General features: G+C 28.1%; 1 protein-coding gene across 6 annotated transcripts in view; it reads right to left on the reverse strand.

Annotated features, from left to right (window-relative positions):
• Nucleotides 1-20230, reverse strand: part of LOC129745835 (vasorin) — a 596253-nt gene that overhangs the window by 229159 nt on the left and 346864 nt on the right. For 5 of the 6 annotated variants that reach the window (XM_055739197.1, XM_055739196.1, XM_055739195.1 and 2 more), the window contains one exon: nt 206-246. The exons of the other annotated variant lie outside the window; for it this stretch is intronic. The gene's annotated coding sequence lies outside the window, so the exon portion shown is untranslated. The remainder of the gene's footprint in view (nt 1-205; nt 247-20230) is intronic. 6 annotated transcript variants of the gene reach the window in all.

Below are 20230 nucleotides of genomic sequence, written 5' to 3' on the forward strand. Positions count from 1 at the left end.
TTATGATACTTAAAACTTTGATAGAAAAGAACTTATTCGGCAATTGAAGAGAGATCAGAGTAGAAAAGAACTTATTGATCCATACTATATGGTGTACAAGTTATTTGATAGAAACTTAATTTTAAATGAGTCTATAGCGAACAAATCGGTAGACAGAAAAACACATATTTATATTTAGGCATATAGAAAGTGGTCACATATTTACCTTATTAAATTCATCACAGGCCGGTGGAAATTTCTAGTTTTCTGAAAAGAAAATAAAAGAAATATTTCAGATCAAAATACACAGTTGTCATGCGATTAAAAATGACACAACAAAAACATTCCGATGATTTAGTGCTTCGACTTTAATCGACCCTCTTGGAAACAAAATTCAATTACCCGCATGCCATAGAAATAACAACTTGCTTATTGAATGGCCAACTGGCAACTACATAAGCAGCATGACAAAATGAGTTCGGTCATTCGGAGTTTACCGCATGCATGCAGACCGGATGTTGATGAAAGATCAGGTCGCAGCAATTTCACTCGAATTTCCCAATGATGAATAATTCTCGTGTTAAAATTCTTCGTTGGAAGTTAGCATATTCTTCAATGGACGACGCCAAAAGTGATAAAGTACCCTCACGTTTTTTTCAGAAGTTCCATATCACAGTTTAGCTTCCATACAGTCTAGAGGTGCAGGAAATGTTTACCTCAAAGTCTGCCGAACGTTATAATGGATTTTTGAAAATTAGACCGTGGGTTTTTTCCCTGTGTTTGTTGCCTGCTCTATCTCAAGAATGGAATATGTCATATGGGAAAAAAACGGCGAGGGTAACAAAGAAATTGTTCTGTGGGAACTTGTGGTTTTTTTTCTCTCTTATTATGATTGTTGATTTTATTCATTGACGTAGAGTGCAGATATCAAATTCAACAAAGTTGACCGGAGAAATTTATGAATTGATGGAGAAGTCATTCTCTTGAGCTCTGAGACTATTTTGAATGGACAGCATATGTAGGTTGAACCGTTTAAAGGTTCAATTATGGATAGCGGTGCAAACATGCAATATAAGTAATTTTTCAGGAAGTTGTTAAAAATTATCGAAAGTATTTTATCCAGAAACCTTATTATCACCAAAATTGGTATGGTTTACGACGATCGATCAATTCAAAATTAGTAAAAACAAAATTCTTCCATTTAGAGCTACAGAAAATAGATGAAATAATTTTCTTTTGTTGAAAAATAAATTGAAATTTATCCTTTTATTCAGCTTTAGATATTTATTTTAGAGCAGAATGTTTTGAAGAATTTTTTTTTCGACTGTTAAAAAACTGGGTTTGGATCGCTTTAAACATACTTATTCAAAATGGAGTTGGAGTTTGATATAAAACCTTTACAATTAAAAGATGGTAATTTTATTTATTTTATTACAAAAACAATATTTTCCCAAAACCGTTTAGAAATGGTTAATGATTCAAAAACCCATTTCACTAAATTCTTCATTTCTCATCAAAGATTGATTGAGTTTGAGCCACAAAATATTCTGACTTTCTGTGATTTTACCCTAAAATTCTGGGATGGTTTTCGCTGACGCTATTTCCTAACTTCATTAAAAATTTTAAAAAAAAAACTAGGGCTTTTTAACGTGTTACTTGAGCAAAATAAATAAATCATACTTATTTTATCATATATGTATTTAAAATCTATCTTAAGACATCTAAAATTTATTTTAACATAAAAAATTAAAGTTTTGTAAAAAATGATGAAAATTTTCTCAAAATTCTGTAAAATTACAGATATTTCTGTGATTTCGGCAACCTTGTTCTCATCATTCACCCCCTAATTTTTTTTTTTTTGATAATTAATCAAATTTACAAGGCTTAAAATCAATTTGCATAGAAATTTATGGTGCTTTTTTTTTAAAGGTTGACTAAAGAAACTATAGTAAACAAAGAAGCGCAATCTGATCCGTTTTGAAATTATGAGCTTGCAACCCTGCTGTATGGCTGCCTTTAAGACTGCTTGGTTTTGCTCGATTGGAATGACACTGACAGAAAATCAAAAATTCCAATCGTGACATTTAGTCTCTTTGTTTACTATAGGCTCGTTAGGGTTGACATTTAGGGTGGCTTTCATGATCATATTTAAAAAAAACGACCATATAAATTTTAAAGATTAGCCAAAAAAAACTGACTTGTGCTTAATTTCAGCTCAATCAGATTTGATTTAGGGGTGTCTCAAAGCGCTCAAAGTTTCGGTTTTTTATCTTTCGAATTCACCAAAGGATCAGAGGAAATCCAGAAAATCTAAATTTTAATTTTGATTTTCAAAGACGTAAAAATGAAAGAAACGTCGTGATCCGGTGTTATTTTGATTTTTTTTTTTGCCATATTTCAACTTTCAGAGATTTAGTCGGTTTTCCGAAAAAACGGCTTATTTACCCAATAAGTCAATTTATGACCAAAAATTTGGATCGAGATAACACCACTCTCGACGTTTCATGCATTTTTAAGTCTATTGGCACCGAAATTATATTTTTGAACTTACAAATTTTCTTTGATGCCCCTTTTGGTAAATTTTAAAATTTTTAAGTTTTTTGTGACAAAAATAAATTTTAAGGATAACACTATAATTTGACATTTTGTGCATTTTTTAAGTCAATTTTTTATTGAAATTCAAGTTATGATTTTTCCGAACTTCCATGCTCCCCCCTTTGGTGAATTTTGAGGGTAAAAAAACGAAACTTTGAACGCTTTGAAGCACCCATGGGCATATAGTCTAAGTTATTGGCCATTAATCCAAAACGGCTGGCAGATCATCGATCCTGCATAAGCAGTTCAAGTAGAAAGAAGGAGAAGAAGCACCCCTAAATCAAGTCCGATTGAGTTGAAATATTGCATTGGTCAGTTTTTTAAGCCAATCCACAAAATTTATATGGTCGGTTTTCGAAATTCGACATGTTTCATTTAGCTGCCACCCTTCTGTACTTCCATGTATTTCTGGTTACATAACATTCAATTTCCAAAATTTTATTTTTCAATATTGAAGATGAAATATGGTATCAAAAATTTCAACTTTATATTTCCGTATCAAACACATGATTCTGGATGATCAACGAAACGATAAAAAATGCGTTTTTTTTTATTATTTTCAATTTTGATATTTTCAGATGTATGAACATCGCACTTTTCTCCAAGATTTGTCAATAGAATGACTTCCTATATGGTCTATTTTTCTCTTCCTCGTAATTTTCGTTATCGTTGTCATTTTTCGTAACTGACAGCATCGAAATTTTAATTTCCCGTTCAAATGTTTCAAATATTAATTTACTTGTTTTTTTCAATTTATCTTTCGTCTGTAGCTGTATTCATTACATTGATACCTGCCTTAATTCTATGACAGTATTTTTATATTTTGTTAAGTCGATTTTTTAAAATGTTTCATACCGAATTTGGATCCATCAACATAATTCGCTCTCAAGATGCATATTCAGTAAATTATTTTATATTTGTGTTAAAACACCAACAAAATTTGCAATCTGCTACTGAATCTTTCAAAACAACATTCTTCAAGATTTCTTCCTGTTTTTTTATGCATTTTTTCTGTTTTTTTATCTGATCTCTCTTTAAAGTTTCTTTTCTCTTTTTAGTTTCCTTTTGCTTTTTTTCTCTCTTCTTGCATCCCGGTCCTAATTTTTTCTATAAGATCTTTTGCAGGGTTTTTCATAACCTATATCAATTGCATTTCTCTCGTTTATCCATATGTTCGTTGTCTCTTTTTTCTCCTTTTTTTCTTTTTTTTCGCTTTTCGGTGTAATCGGATCTTTTTCTATCTAAATCATTTTTTATCCTTTTTGTCTTTTTCAACTTTTTTTTCTCTATCTTTCCTGTACCTTCTTGAGTTTTTCAATCTCCTTCTTCCTCTTACTCTTTTACACTTCACGAAATACGAATTTACGAGTTTAAGTCTTTTTTTTCGTTTTTTCACTTTTTTAGTTCATCTTTTTACTATTTTTTAGTTTCGATGTCTTCTATTATTCTTCATTATCTTTTAACTTTCATAAGATTTTATTCTTTTGCATTCTCTTTATTTTTGCATTTTTTCCAAAAATTTTTTCAATGTTCAAATTATGTTCTTCTTTTGCTTTTGGGTTTTCTCGGTACCTTCGCTGCTTTCCTTTTAACTAGTTCTCTCTTCCTTTTTTCTTTGATATCCGTTTTTCTTTGCTCAAATGTCATTCTTAATCTCTGTAGAAATTCGCATTCAAATCTCCTCTAGTTTTTATTTCGCTCTCGGAGTTATTGCATCACAATTCTATTTCCTTTAACCTTTGTTTAACTTCTCCTTTTTTTTCACCAAATCATTTTATCCAATTTTTCATGGTTATCAGTACTTTTATTTTTTTCTCTCATCTCTTTAATCAAACAGTATACAGGTAATTTTCATTCTCTTTTTTATTGCATTTTTACCATTTCTATTTCTTTAACTTTTTTTTATCCTTTCTATTCTTAAGTCTTCTATTAAACCTTATTTCTATTAACTTTTTCATCTTTTTTTTTACTTCCCTGGGATTCTTTTATTTTTTTAGTTGTTGAAATCTTTCCTTTTTCATCAAACAGTTTTTACTTCTCATTCTCTTTATTTTTACCAATGTTTTCTTTTTCAGATAGATGCCAATAATTTAAATTTTCAATAATTTTTATGTGTTTTCTGAATTCTTTTGTCGCTCTACTCTCTTAATTTTTTTTGTTTTCTCTTTTTTCATTTATCTCCTGCCTCGTTTTTTTCTTCATTACTTCGACTGCGATAATCAATTCCATCGAAATTTCAAGTAACGTTTCGAGTCTTTCGTCGGAATACAAAAATCTAATTCTGAGTCTTCTGAGTCGAATAACGATCCGAACTTTTATCGAAACACCAGAAACTAATCCGAGTCTTTCATCGGAATTATTTTAACAAATCCGATTCTTCTAATCTTATCTGTCACACCTACTTGGTTCGTTGTTCTTTTGAATCCGATTCTTTCATCGAGATATATATTTCTCTTCAAGAAGAAACATGATTATGATTAAAAAAAACCCGATTTAATATACTTGACAGTGGATTGTAGCCTTTCTTACAGACTGTGGATAATATTATTAGACACAAAATAACCAAAACTCTGATTTATAAAATTATGATCAAAGAATTTCAAACGCTGTAAATTTAAAAATAAAAATTCGAAATTTTTTAGGGTTAGAGGATTTATAAAACAATTATATGAATAACATCATGCGATACTGATTGTTGGTTCTCGAATGGATGAATCCTGGAATAACCTGTCTGATCCCGAAACTAATCCGTCAGCAATTCCATCGTCTATTGAATTGAATTGTGAAACAATGTTTTAAATTATTTCAATTTTTTATTTCAATTCGTTCATTTTGTCAATATGTTCATTCTGTCCAGTTTGACATTTTATACCAAATTGGTCATTTTTATTGTATTTTTTTCCAAATTTTGTTTCATTTTTGCCAATTTTGGAATTTTTGTATTGTTTTTTTTTTTTTAATTTTGTCAACCTTTCTGGTTTTAATTTTAATCGTTAATTGTTTCGTTGTTTCTGTCATAAATTGTCAATTTTTTTGTCAATTTGATCACTATTAGTAAATTAGTAAATTTTGTCGGTTTTGTCAATTTTACCATTTTTTTCGATTTCAACTTTGTCAATAAGATGAATTTTGTTCATTTGGTCAAATTTATAATCTTGTTAAAAATGTCAATTGTGCGAATTAATTCAATTCTGCAATTTTTCAACTTTTGTCATTTTTGTCATTTTTGTCATTTTTGTCATTTTTGTCATTTTTGTCATTTTTGTCATTTTTGTCATTTTTGTCATTTTTGTCATTTTTGTCATTTTTGTCATTTTTGTCATTTTTGTCATTTTTGTCATTTTTGTCATTTTTGTCATTTTTGTCATTTTTGTCATTTTTGTCATTTTTGTCATTTTTGTCATTTTTGTCATTTTTGTCATTTTTGTCATTTTTGTCATTTTTGTCATTTTTGTCATTTTTGTCATTTTTGTCATTTTTGTCATTTTTGTCATTTTTGTCATTTTTGTCATTTTTGTCATTTTTGTCATTTTTGTCATTTTTGTCATTTTTGTCATTTTTGTCATTTTTGTCATTTTTGTCATTTTTGTCATTTTTGTCATTTTTGTCATTTTTGTCATTTTTGTCATTTTTGTCATTTTTGTCATTTTTGTCATTTTTGTCATTTTTGTCATTTTTGTCATTTTTGTCATTTTTGTCATTTTTGTCATTTTTGTCATTTTTGTCATTTTTGTCATTTTTGTCATTTTTGTCATTTTTGTCATTTTTGTCATTCATTTTTGTCATTTTTGTCATTTTTGTCATTTTTGTCTTTTTTGTCATTTTTGTCATTTTTGTCATTTTTGTCATTTTTGTCATTTTTGTCATTTTTGTCATTTTTGTCATTTTTGTCATTTTTGTCATTTTTGTCATTTTTGTCATTTTTGTCATTTTTGTCATTTTTGTCATTTTTGTCATTTTTGTCATTTTTGTCATTTTTGTCATTTTTGTCATTTTTGTCATTTTTGTCATTTTTGTCATTTTTGTCATTTTTGTCATTTTTGTCATTTTTGTCATTTTTGTCATTTTTGTCATTTTTGTCATTTTTGTCATTTTTGTCATTTTTGTCATTTTTGTCATTTTTGTCATTTTTGTCATTTTTGTCATTTTTGTCATTTTTGTCATTTTTGTCATTTTTGTCATTTTTGTCATTTTTGTCATTTTTGTCATTTTTGTCATTTTTGTCATTTTTGTCATTTTTGTCATTTTTGTCATTTTTGTCATTTTTGTCATTTTTGTCATTTTTGTCATTTTTGTCATTTTTGTCATTTTTGTCATTTTTGTCATTTTTGTCATTTTTGTCATTTTTGTCATTTTTGTCATTTTTGTCATTTTTGTCATTTTTGTCATTTTTGTCATTTTTGTCATTTTTGTCATTTTTGTCATTTTTGTCATTTTTGTCATTTTTGTCATTTTTGTCATTTTTGTCATTTTTGTCATTTTTGTCATTTTTGTCATTTTTGTCATTTTTGTCATTTTTGTCATTTTTGTCATTTTTGTCATTTTTGTCATTTTTGTCATTTTTGTCATTTTTGTCATTTTTGTCATTTTTGTCATTTTTGTCATTTTTGTCATTTTTGTCATTTTTGTCATTTTTGTCATTTTTGTCATTTTTGTCATTTTTGTCATTTTTGTCATTTTTGTCATTTTTGTCATTTTTGTCATTTTTGTCATTTTTGTCATTTTTGTCATTTTTGTCATTTTTGTCATTTTTGTCATTTTTGTCATTTTTGTCATTTTTGTCATTTTTGTCATTTTTGTCATTTTTGTCATTTTTGTCATTTTTGCCATTTTTGTCATTTTTGTCATTTTTGTCATTTTTGTCATTTTTGTCATTTTTGTCATTTTTGTCATTTTTGTCATTTTTGTCATTTTTGTCATTTTTGTCATTTTTGTCATTTTTGTCATTTTTGTCATTTTTGTCATTTTTGTCATTTTTGTCATTTTTGTCATTTTTGTCATTTTTGTCATTTTTGTCATTTTTGTAATTTTTGTCATTTTTGTCATTTGTGTCATTTTTGTCATTTTTGTCATTTTCGTCATTTTTGTCATTTTTGTCATTTTTGTCATTTTTGTCATTTTTTTGTCATTTTTGTCATTTTTGTCATATTTTTCATTTTTGTCATTTTTGTAATTTTTTGTCATTTTTGTCATTTTTGTCATTTTTGTCATTTTTGTCATTTTTGTCATTTTTGTCCTATTTGTTATTTTGTCATTTTTGTCATTTTTGCATTTTGGCATTTTTGTCATTTTTGTCATTTTTGTCATTTTTGTCATTTTTGTCATTTTTGTCATTTTTGTCATTTTTGTCATTTTTGTCATTTTTGTCATTTTTGTCATTTTTGTCATTTTTGTCATTTTTGTCATTTTTGTCATTTTTGTCATTTTTGTCATTTTTGTCATTTTTGTCATTTTTGTCATTTTTGTCATTTTGGACATTTTTGTCATTTTTGTCATTTTTGTCATTTTTGTCATTTTTGTCATTTTTGTCATTTTTGTCATTTTTGTCATTTTTGTCATTTTTGTCATTTTTGTCATTTTTGTCATTTTTGTCATTTTTGTAATTTTTGTCATTTTTGTCATTTTTGTCATTTTTGTCATTTTTGTCATTTTTGTCATTTTTGTCATTTTTGTCATTTTTGTCATTTTTGTCATTTTTGTCATTTTTGTCATTTTTGTCATTTTTGTCATTTTTGTCATTTTTGTCATTTTTGTCATTTTTGTCATTTTTGTCATTTTTGTCATTTTTGTCATTTTTGTCATTTTTGTCATTTTTGTCATTTTTGTCATTTTTGTCATTTTTGTCATTTTTGTCATTTTTGTCATTTTTGTCATTTTTGTCATTTTTGTCATTTTTGTCATTTTTGTCATTTTTGTCATTTTTGTCATTTTTGTCATTTTTGTCATTTTTGTCATTTTTGTCATTTTTGTCATTTTTGTCATTTTTGTCATTTTTGTCATTTTTGTCATTTTTGTCATTTTTGTCATTTTTGTCATTTTTGTCATTTTTGTCATTTTTGTCATTTTTGTCATTTTTGTCATTTTTGTCATTTTTGTCATTTTTGTCATTTTTGTCATTTTTGTCATTTTTGTCATTTTTGTCATTTTTGTCATTTTTGTCATTTTTGTCATTTTTGTCATTTTTGTCATTTTTGTCATTTTTGTCATTTTTGCCATTTTTGTCATTTTTGTCATTTTTGTCATTTTTGTCATTTTTGTCATTTTTGTCATTTTTGTCATTTTTGTCATTTTTGTCATTTTTGTCATTTTTGTCATTTTTGTCATTTTTGTCATTTTTGTCATTTTTGTCATTTTTGTCATTTTTGTCATTTTTGTCATTTTTGTCATTTTTGTCATTTTTGTCATTTTTGTCATTTTTGTCATTTTTGTAATTTTTGCCATTTTTGTCATTTTTGTCATTTTTGTCATTCATTTTTGTCATTTTTGTCATTTTTGTCTTTTTTGTCATTTTTGTCATTTTTGTCATTTTTGTCATTTTTGTCATTTTTGTCATTTTTGTCATTTTTGTCATTTTTGTCATTTTTGTCATTTTTGTCATTTTTGTCATTTTTGTCATTTTTGTCATTTTTGTCATTTTTGTCATTTTTGTCATTTTTGTCATTTTTGTCATTTTTGTCATTTTTGTCATTTTTGTCATTTTTGTCATTTTTGTCATTTTTGTCATTTTTGTCATTTGTGTCATTTTTGTCATTTTTGTCATTTTCGTCATTTTTGTCATTTTTGTCATTTTTGTCATTTTTTTCATTTTTGTCATTTTTGTCATTTTTGTCATTTTTGTCATTTTTGTCATTTTTGTCATTTTCGTCATTTTTGTCATTTTTGTCATTTTTGTCATTTTTTTGTCATTTTTGTCATTTTTGTCATATTTTTCATTTTTGTCATTTTTGTAATTTTTTGTCATTTTTGTCATTTTTGTCATTTTTGTCATTTTTGTCATTTTTGTCATTTTTGTTATTTTGTCATTTTTGTCATTTTTGCATTTTGGCATTTTTGTCATTTTTGTCATTTTTGTCATTTTTGTCATTTTTGTCATTTTTGTCATTTTTGTCATTTTTGTCATTTTTGTCATTTTTGTCATTTTTGTCATTTTTGTCATTTTTGTCATTTTTGTCATTTTTGTCATTTTTGTCATTTTTGTCATTTTTGTCATTTTTGTCATTTTTGTCATTTTTGTCATTTTTGTCATTTTTGTCATTTTTGTCATTTTTGTCATTTTTGTCATTTTTGTCATTTTTGTCATTTTTGTCATTTTTGTCATTTTTGTCATTTTTGTCATTTTTGTCATTTTTGTCATTTTTGTCATTTTTGTCATTTTTGTCATTTTTGTCATTTTTGTCATTTTTGTCATTTTTGTCATTTTTGTCATTTTTGTCATTTTTGTCATTTTTGTCATTTTTGTCATTTTTGTCATTTTTGTCATTTTTGTCATTTTTGTCATTTTTGTCATTTTTGTCATTTTTGTCATTTTTGTCATTTTTGTCATTTTTGTCATTTTTGTCATTTTTGTCATTTTTGTCATTTTTGTCATTTTTGTCATTTTTGTCATTTTTGTCATTTTTGTCATTTTTGTCATTTTTGTCATTTTTGTCATTTTTGTCATTTTTGTCATTTTTGTCATTTTTGTCATTTTTGTCATTTTTGTCATTTTTGTCATTTTTGTCATTTTTGTCATTTTTGTCATTTTTGTCATTTTTGTCATTTTTGTCATTTTTGTCATTTTTGTCATTTTTGTCATTTTTGTCATTTTTGTCATTTTTGTCATTTTTGTCATTTTTGTCATTTTTGTCATTTTTGTCATTTTTGTCATTTTTGTCATTTTTGTCATTTTTGTCATTTTTGTCATTTTTGTCATTTTTGTCATTTTTGTCATTTTTGTCATTTTTGTCATTTTTGTCATTTTTGTCATTTTTGTCATTTTTGTCATTTTTGTCATTTTTGTCATTTTTGTCATTTTTGTCATTTTTGTCATTTTTGTCATTTTTGTCATTTTTGTCATTTTTGTCATTTTTGTCATTTTTGTCATTTTTGTCATTTTTGTCATTTTTGTCATTTTTGTCATTTTTGTCATTTTTGTCATTTTTGTCATTTTTGTCATTTTTGTCATTTTTGTCATTTTTGTCATTTTTGTCATTTTTGTCATTTTTGTCATTTTTGTCATTTTTGTCATTTTTGTCATTTTTGTCATTTTTGTCATTTTTGTCATTTTTGTCATTTTTGTCATTTTTGTCATTTTTGTCATTTTTGTCATTTTTGTCATTTTTGTCATTTTTGTCATTTTTGTCATTTTTGTCATTTTTGTCATTTTTGTCATTTTTGTCATTTTTGTCATTTTTGTCATTTTTGTCATTTTTGTCATTTTTGTCATTTTTGTCATTTTTGTCATTTTTGTCATTTTTGTCATTTTTGTCATTTTTGTCATTTTTGTCATTTTTGTCATTTTTGTCATTTTTGTCATTTTTGTCATTTTTGTCATTTTTGTCATTTTTGTCATTTTTGTCATTTTTGTCATTTTTGTCATTTTTGTCATTTTTGTCATTTTTGTCATTTTTGTCATTTTTGTCATTTTTGTCATTTTTGTCATTTTTGTCATTTTTGTCATTTTTGTCATTTTTGTCATTTTTGTCATTTTTGTCATTTTTGTCATTTTTGTCATTTTTGTCATTTTTGTCATTTTTGTCATTTTTGTCATTTTTGTCATTTTTGTCATTTTTGTCATTTTTGTCATTTTTGTCATTTTTGTCATTTTTGTCATTTTTGTCATTTTTGCCATTTTTGTCATTTTTGTCATTTTTGTCATTTTTGTCATTTTTGTCATTTTTGTCATTTTTGTCATTTTTGTCATTTTTGTCATTTTTGTCATTTTTGTCATTTTTGTCATTTTTGTCATTTTTGTCATTTTTGTCATTTTTGTCATTTGTGTCATTTTTGTCATTTTTGTCATTTTCGTCATTTTTGTCATTTTTGTCATTTTTGTCATTTTTTTGTCATTTTTGTCATTTTTGTCATATTTTTCATTTTTGTCATTTTTGTAATTTTTGTCATTTTTGTCATTTTTTTGTCATTTTTGTCATTTTTGTCATTTTTGTCCTATTTGTTATTTTGTCATTTTTGTCATTTTTGCATTTTGGCATTTTTGTCATTTTTGTCATTTTTGTCATTTTTGTCATTTTTGTCATTTTTGTCATTTTTGTCATTTTTGTCATTTTTGTCATTTTTGTCATTTTTGTCATTTTTGTCATTTTTGTCATTTTTGTCATTTTGGTCATTTTTGTCATTTTTGTCATTTTTGTCATTTTTGTCATTTTTGTCATTTTTGTCATTTTTGTCATTTTTGTCATTTTTGTCATTTTTGTCATTTTTGTCATTTTTGTCATTTTTGTCATTTTTGTCATTTTTGTCATTTGTGTCATTTTTGTCATTTTTGTCATTTTCGTCATTTTTGTCATTTTTGTCATTTTTGTCATTTTTTTGTCATTTTTGTCATTTTTGTCATATTTTCCATTTTTGTCATTTTTGTAATTTTTTATCATTTTTGTCATTTTTGTCATTTTTGTCATTTTTGTCATTTTTGTCCTATTTGTTATTTTGTCATTTTTGTCATTTTTGCATTTTGGCATTTTTGTCATTTTTGTCATTTTTGTCATTTTTGTCATTTTTGTCATTTTTGTCATTTTTGTCATTTTTGTCATTTTTGTCATTTTTGTCATTTTTGTCATTTTTGTCATTTTTGTCATTTTTGTCATTTTGGTCATTTTTGTCATTTTTGTCATTTTTGTCATTTTTTTCATTTTTGTCATTTTTGTCATTTTTGTCATTTTTGTCATTTTTGTCATTTTTGTCATTTTTGTCATTTTTGTCATTTTTGTCATTTTTGTCATTTTTGTCATTTTTGTCATTTTTGTCATTTTTGTCATTTTTGTCATTTTTGTCATTTTTGTCATTTTTGTCATTTTTGTCATTTTTGTCATTTTTGTCATTTTTGTCATTTTTGTCATTTTTGTCATTTTTGTCATTTTTGTCATTTTTGTCATTTTTGTCATTTTTGTCATTTTTGTCATTTTTGTCATTTTTGTCATTTTTGTCATTTTTGTCATTTTTGTCATTTTTGTCATTTTTGTCATTTTTGTCATTTTTGTCATTTTTGTCATTTTTGTCATTTTTGTCATTTTTGTCATTTTTGTCATTTTTGTCATTTTTGTCATTTTTGTCATTTTTGTCATTTTTGTCATTTTTGTCATTTTTGTCATTTTTGTCATTTTTGTCATTTTTGTCATTTTTGTCATTTTTGTCATTTTTGTCATTTTTGTCATTTTTGTCATTTTTGTCATTTTTGTCATTTTTGTCATTTTTGTCATTTTTGTCATTTTTGTCATTTTTGTCATTTTTGTCATTTTTGTCATTTTTGTCATTTTTGTCATTTTTGTCATTTTTGTCATTTTTGTCATTTTTGTCATTTTTGTCATTTTTGTCATTTTTGTCATTTTTGTCATTTTTGTCATTTTTGTCATTTTTGTCATTTTTGTCATTTTTGTCATTTTTGTCATTTTTGTCATTTTTGTCATTTTTGTCATTTTTGTCATTTTTGTCATTTTTGTCATTTTTGTCATTTTTGTCATTTTTGTCATTTTTGTCATTTTTGTCATTTTTGTCATTTTTGTCATTTTTGTCATTTTTGTCATTTTTGTCATTTTTGTCATTTTTGTCATTTTTGTCATTTTTGTCATTTTTGTCATTTTTGTCATTTTTGTCATTTTTGTCATTTTTGTCATTTTTGTCATTTTTGTCATTTTTGTCATTTTTGTCATTTTTGTCATTTTTGTCATTTTTGTCATTTTTGTCATTTTTGTCATTTTTGTCATTTTTGTCATTTTTGTCATTTTTGTCATTTTTGTCATTTTTGTCATTTTTGTCATTTTTGTCATTTTTGTCATTTTTGTCATTTTTGTCATTTTTGTCATTTTTGTCATTTTTGTCATTTTTGTCATTTTTGTCATTTTTGTCATTTTTGTCATTTTTGTCATTTTTGTCATTTTTGTCATTTTTGTCATTTTTGTCATTTTTGCCATTTTTGTCATTTTTGTCATTTTTGTCATTTTTGTCATTTTTGTCATTTTTGTCATTTTTGTCATTTTTGTCATTTTTGTCATTTTTGTCATTTTTGTCATTTTTGTCATTTTTGTCATTTTTGTCATTTTTGTCATTTTTGTCATTTGTGTCATTTTTGTCATTTTCGTCATTTTTGTCATTTTTGTCATTTTTGTCATTTTTTTGTCATTTTTGTCATTTTTGTCATATTTTTCATTTTTGTCATTTTTGTAATTTTTTATCATTTTTGTCATTTTTGTCATTTTTGTCATTTTTGTCATTTTTGTCCTATTTGTTATTTTGTCATTTTTGTCATTTTTGCATTTTGGCATTTTTGTCATTTTTGTCATTTTTGTCATTTTTGTCATTTTTGTCATTTTTGTCATTTTTGTCATTTTTGTCATTTTTGTCATTTTTGTCATTTTTGTCATTTTTGTCATTTTTGTCATTTCTGTCATTTTTGTCATTTTTGTCATTTTTGTCATTTTGGTCATTTTTGTCATTTTTGTCATTTTTGTCATTTTTGTCATTTTTGTCATTTTTGTCATTTTTGTCATTTTTGTCATTTTTGTCATTTTTGTCATTTTTGTCATTTTTGTCATTTTTGTCATTTTTGTCATTTTTGTCATTTTTGTCATTTTTGTCATTTTTGTCATTTTTGTCATTTTTGTCATTTTTGTCATTTTTGTCATTTTTGTCATTTTTGTCATTTTTGTCATTTTTGTCATTTTTGTCATTTTTGTCATTTTTGTCATTTTTGTCATTTTTGTCATTTTTGTCATTTTTGTCATTTTTGTCATTTTTGTCATTTTTGTCATTTTTGTCATTTTTGTCATTTTTGTCATTTTTGTCATTTTTGTCATTTTTGTCATTTTTGTCATTTTTGTCATTTTTGTCATTTTTGTCATTTTTGTCATTTTTGTCATTTTTGTCATTTTTGTCATTTTTGTCATTTTTGCCATTTTTGTCATTTTTGTCATTTTTGTCATTTTTGTCATTTTTGTCATTTTTGTCATTTTTGTCATTTTTGTCATTTTTGTCATTTTTGTCATTTTTGTCATTTTTGTCATTTTTGTCATTTTTGTCATTTTTGTCATTTTTGTCATTTTTGTCATTTTTGTCATTTTTGTCATTTTTGTCATTTTTGTCATTTTTGTCATTTTTGTCATTTTTGTCATTTTTGTCATTTTTGTCATTTTTGTCATTTTTGTCATTTTTGTCATTTTTGTCATTTTTGTCATTTTTGTCATTTTTGTCATTTTTGTCATTTTTGTCATTTTTGTCATTTTTGTCATTTTTGTCATTTTTGTCATTTTTGTCATTTTTGCCATTTTTGTCATTTTTGTCATTTTTGTCATTTTTTTCATTTTTGTCATTTTTGTCATTTTTGTCATTTTTGTCATTTTTGTCATTTTTGTCATTTTTGTAATTTTTGTCATTTTTGTCATTTTTGTCATTTTTGTCATATTTGTCATTTTTGTCATTTTTGTGATTTTTGTCATTTTTGTCATTTTTGTCATTTTTGTCATTTTTGTCATTTTTGTCATTTTTGTCATTTTTGTCATTTTTGTCATTTTTGTCATTTTTGTCATTTTTGTCATTTTTGTCATTTTTGTCATTTTTGTCATTTTTGTCATTTTTGTCATTCATGACACCGATCAAAAATTTATTTGAATTTATTTTTTAAAGTTTCTCCTGTAGAATTCCAGTTTAAAAAGGCGAATAAAGCTTGTAAAACTGAATGGAAAACAATGAAGACCCGGAAAATTATGTTCTTAAAATATGGTCAAATTACACATACTAATTTAACGCAATTTATGTTTCATTTTATTCTTGTTTATCGAAAAATAATAAAAATGCCTTTTTCAATTAGAAAGTTGAGTCACAAACCCAGTATTCAATCAACTTTCTTGAGATTGATTCATTTTCAAAGGTTATTTCATATCAAACAATCGATTTGTGCATTTTCTGCCTTGAGTGTTTGGTTTGAAATTTTTGCAATTACACAAATGCATCTGCTATAAGTGGAGGTGAATCTTTCAACATAGGTTGAAACCCATTATTACCACTTCTAAGAACTGTAAACCAATGCACACATTCCTGCTGCTTTGCTCACTTCATTGGCGGCTTTTCTCAAGATTCACCCATATTCATCAGCATCCCTAGAAGCATTCCTTCTTCCTGAGGTAAACCCAGAAGGGTCAATTCAGGGAGCTGCAATGCAGTCATCAGTTAACATTAACATTCCTTCAGGTCGTTGGAAGGTTCAAACTATGCACATCGCACCTTGCCATTGACTCGAGAGCTAATCTAGCCACTAACTAACTAACTAAAACACGCCCATCGGAATGAGATGATCCTAACTTCAGGGGGTGCGGTTGATTTATGAAGATGTACTAGTATTTAGCAGCATTCCAGGCGCAGAGCAGGGAGTATCGCCCGTAATTAGTTAATTAATATGCGATGTTCTGACCATTTCGTCCATATTATAATAGAAGCCTAACCGCGGCCAAATCAATTCCAGAAATGACCCGCATAATGTGCTTCGCCCCGGACGGAGTTGATTAAGTGATGATTGCCGACCCTCCGTAAATCTTTCCGGGACTCGATGAGGATATAGGGCAAGGCAATTGGTTTATTGGTTTTTGGATGTTTTTGGGGCGTTCCGCTTTCAGGAAACCGCGGAATCGGAGCAAAGGCTAATATGGATCCCCGGTCTTGGTGTTTCTTTGAACCCGATAAATCATCTTGATCTGGCAGTGTCGTTTGTGAGTTTTCCGGAGGTTAAATGTTTACCAACTTAGCATGTTCCGGATGATTTTGAAGGTCAGTGGACCTCAAACACAGTTTTCTATAGAACGCTCCAAAAGCTATGAACCGTTTAAAAGAAGTAGAACTCTAATGCTTAGAATCAAGTAAGTATCAAATAAGTTTTAATTTATAAATAAATCTGTATCAAAGCAATCGAATGATTCCCTTTAATTCAACCACGGTAAATGAAAAGTGCAGATACCAGTATTTCTATAGCAGAATCTTCAGAAGAAGATAGTAAGTTCCTATCGAAAAACCGGTACCTGAACTTTTCATTTACCGTGGTTGAATCAAAAAGAATCTTTTGATTGCTTTGACTCAGTAGTATTATTCAGCTAAGTAGGCTCACAACTCATATTAGAGTTAAAAAATCTTTATTTCTTAAAAAAATTTTCTTCTATCTTTAACCACCAGATTTTGAATCATCGGATGAGAACCAACCAAATCATTCTCCTGTTGAGAACTTCAATCGGCAGTGAACCTTTAAATCAACAAATCGCTTCAAACAAACCAACCATCAGCTAAATTTATGGTCTTTGACTGGAGAGGAAGATGGTCTTGTTGTGATGTGATTTACACCATGCTCTCGCCTTCAGGAGTCCTCAGAAGGATGATGCTGTAGAAAGAAGTCGGGAAAATATGTCAAACCAATCCGAGGAACCGCACGTCTCGTAGAGCCTGATTTTATGGAGCCCCGTCTCAAATTGGCTCTAGTAGTGACGATGTTCCAATAGCACGTCGTCGAATGTGTGTGTGTGTGGGTAAAATGAGCGAGAAAATGAAGGACAAACAACACGTTTGGCTGATTTATAAGTGGATTTCTATACTGATTGTTTACTCTACTGTGTGGTAGGGAAAATCCACAGGGAAGTGACAGTTTTTTTTTTTGGTAGTGCATACATTCGAGAAGGAGAAGCTGTGAGAAAAGGCAGAACCGAAGCTGGCAATAAAAAAGTTAATATTGAAATTCATAATTTATTGCCTTGTAAGCGGTTTTATGTATTTTGGCTTTTCCCCGTGTGGGGATGTCGTTCAGTCTTATTAGTGGACAATGTTATGTTGAGCAAGTTCAGAAGAAGAAATTCTCATAATAATTTTCAGGAATGTTCAACGTGTTAATGAATACTAACTGGCGACTTATAAAAAAACAATCGAAAATTAACATAAAACAGATTCTTTACCAGTTCATGTGCCAAATTCAAAAGGTTCCTCGAAACGACTTGAACTATAGGGTGATACGGTCAAAATTTCGTCAATGGATAACGCGTGTAATTCGGTGAAATCGTTTATTTAAAAAATCAAATTAAATTTCTTTTTCAAGTTTAATTAGTATAAAATTCAGGAGAAATATTCAGTTAGGCTTCCGCTTTTCCAAATCCGAATTGCCGGGCCTTACGCTAAACCCCTGCCATCAGATTTTGTACAGCCACCTTGTCCATCTTCTTCGCCGCAGAAAGCCAGTTTTCCTTGAACTGCTGCTCGTCCTTAGCAGATTTTTTTGTCTTCTTTAGGTTTCGCTTAACAACAGCCCAGTATTTCTCAATTGGGCGGAGCTCTGGAGTGTTGGGAGAGTTCTTGTCCTTGGAAACCACCTGCACCTTGTTGGCGGCCTACCACTCCATGGCCTTTTTACCGTAATGGCAAGATGCCAAATCCGGCCAAAACAGTACAGAACAACCGTGTTTCTTCAGGAAAGGCAGCAGACGTTTATTCAAACACTCTTTCACGTAAATTTCTTGGTTGACAGTCCCGGAAGCTATGAAAATGCTGCTTTTCAAGCCACAGGTACAAATGGCTTGCCAAACCAGATATTTCTCTGCGAACTTTGACAGTTTCATGTGCTTGAAAATATCTGCTACCTTTCCCCTTTCTTTTGCCGTATAAAACTCCTGTCCCGGAAGCTGCTTGTAGTCGGCTTTGACGTAGGTTTCTACGTCCATTACCACGCAGTCAAACTTCGTCAGCATCGTCGTGTACAGCCTCCGGGATCGCGCTTTGGCCGTCGTATTATGTTTATCATCGCGATTTGGAGTCACTACCTTCTTATAAGTCGATAGTCCGGCTCATTTTTTGGCTCGATGCACGGTTGTAGAAGATACACCCAGCTTATTAGCGGCATCTCGGAGAGAGAGGTTAGGGTTTCGCTTGAAACTATCGGCAACTCTCTTTGTCGTCTCAGCAGCTTCCGGTTTTCGATTTTCCCCGATCCAGACTTCCTAGCTGTCGACAAACGTTCCCCAAACACTTTAATCACATTTGTAGCGGTTGATTTGACAACTTTTAGCGATTTTGTCAGCTTTGCGTGCGAGTAGCTCGGATTTTCGCGATGCGCGAGCAAAATTTCGATACGCTGCTCTTCTTCCTTGGACGGCATTTTGACAACTGAAGAGTGAATTCCAAAATCAAAATAGGAACAACATTCTACACACACACACCTTCAAAATGAGGGGTGTTCAGGTTTTTTAAATGCAAAATTGAAAGAAATACGTCAAGTTGATATAGACCAAATTTTGACCGTATCAACCTTCAATCAGATAATTAGAATAAGAGCAAGCTCACTAAAAAGTGAACTCCTTGGACCAATTATCACGATAATGTTATACTTTCCGATGGAGTTGGATGGACTTAATGCCTAACAGTATAAATGGTATGATTTGCAATTGAATTGGAAGTTGAGATGAGCAGGAACTTTGGCGGTTGTAAATTCTTGCGCCGGTGAATTTTTATAAATCCAGGAAAGCTTTCTTCAGCGTGAACCCCAAAATGTTGAAAATGGGTCTTTACAAACCCGAAAAATTAGTATTAAGACATAATTTGGTTTTAACTGGAAGAAAGTGCTGCCATCTTCAATATACTGAAAAAAAGTGTGGCATACTGAAAAAAATCTTAGTTTTTTAATTCTAATTCAAAATTAACCCGAAATGTTATCTTCGTCACTTCACATAATGTGAATGAAAAATGAAACAGTTTGATAAAGTTTGATAAAGTATTGTAACTTAAACCTCTAAAAACCTCTTTTAAACCTTTGAGATACTGAAAACACCTAGAAAATCAGTAATCTTGATCTTGATTTTTGAAGAAAAAAATTAGAGGTACTATTCTTAATTCGCACTTTTTCTACCTACTTTTTTTTACTTACCTACGCCAAATGCTTCATGCAAAAGTTGTAATCTTATACTTGATTTATCCGTTGAACAATTTCAAACAAATTGTAGCAGACTATTTTGATGACTTTTAATCGTTCATATTTAAACAAGCAAATAACATAGTTGTACTATTCTTGTTTCGCTCACTGTAGAAGTTAGTGTTAGTACAAAAAAAAAACAGAGTTCATTCGATTGCTTGGGTGACAGGTGACACTTTTCCGTTACGCGGAATTCCTTTGAAAAATTTTAATTCTTACCCCAATGATTTTACCATCAAGCCTAATTTTACATTTACATGCTGTTCTTTCACATGAAAAATTATTTATACTGACAGCACAGAGTTTAAAATAATAATAGTGCAAATTTAAGTAAGAAACTAATTATAATCTTAAATGAATGAATAAGGTACACAGCAGTTTTTTTTCTGGAAACCAGCAAAATTTTGCTAGTTTTTGTCCCGCTGATTTTCCAGCAAAATTTCCAGCAATTCGGATTGCTGAAAAAAATAGCAAACACAATTGTTGGAAAATCAGCAAAATTTAAAAAGTCATTTA

The sequence above is a fragment of the Uranotaenia lowii genome, chromosome 2 (genome assembly GCF_029784155.1).
Source record: "Uranotaenia lowii strain MFRU-FL chromosome 2, ASM2978415v1, whole genome shotgun sequence".
NCBI classification, from domain to species: Eukaryota; Metazoa; Arthropoda; class Insecta; order Diptera; family Culicidae; genus Uranotaenia; species Uranotaenia lowii.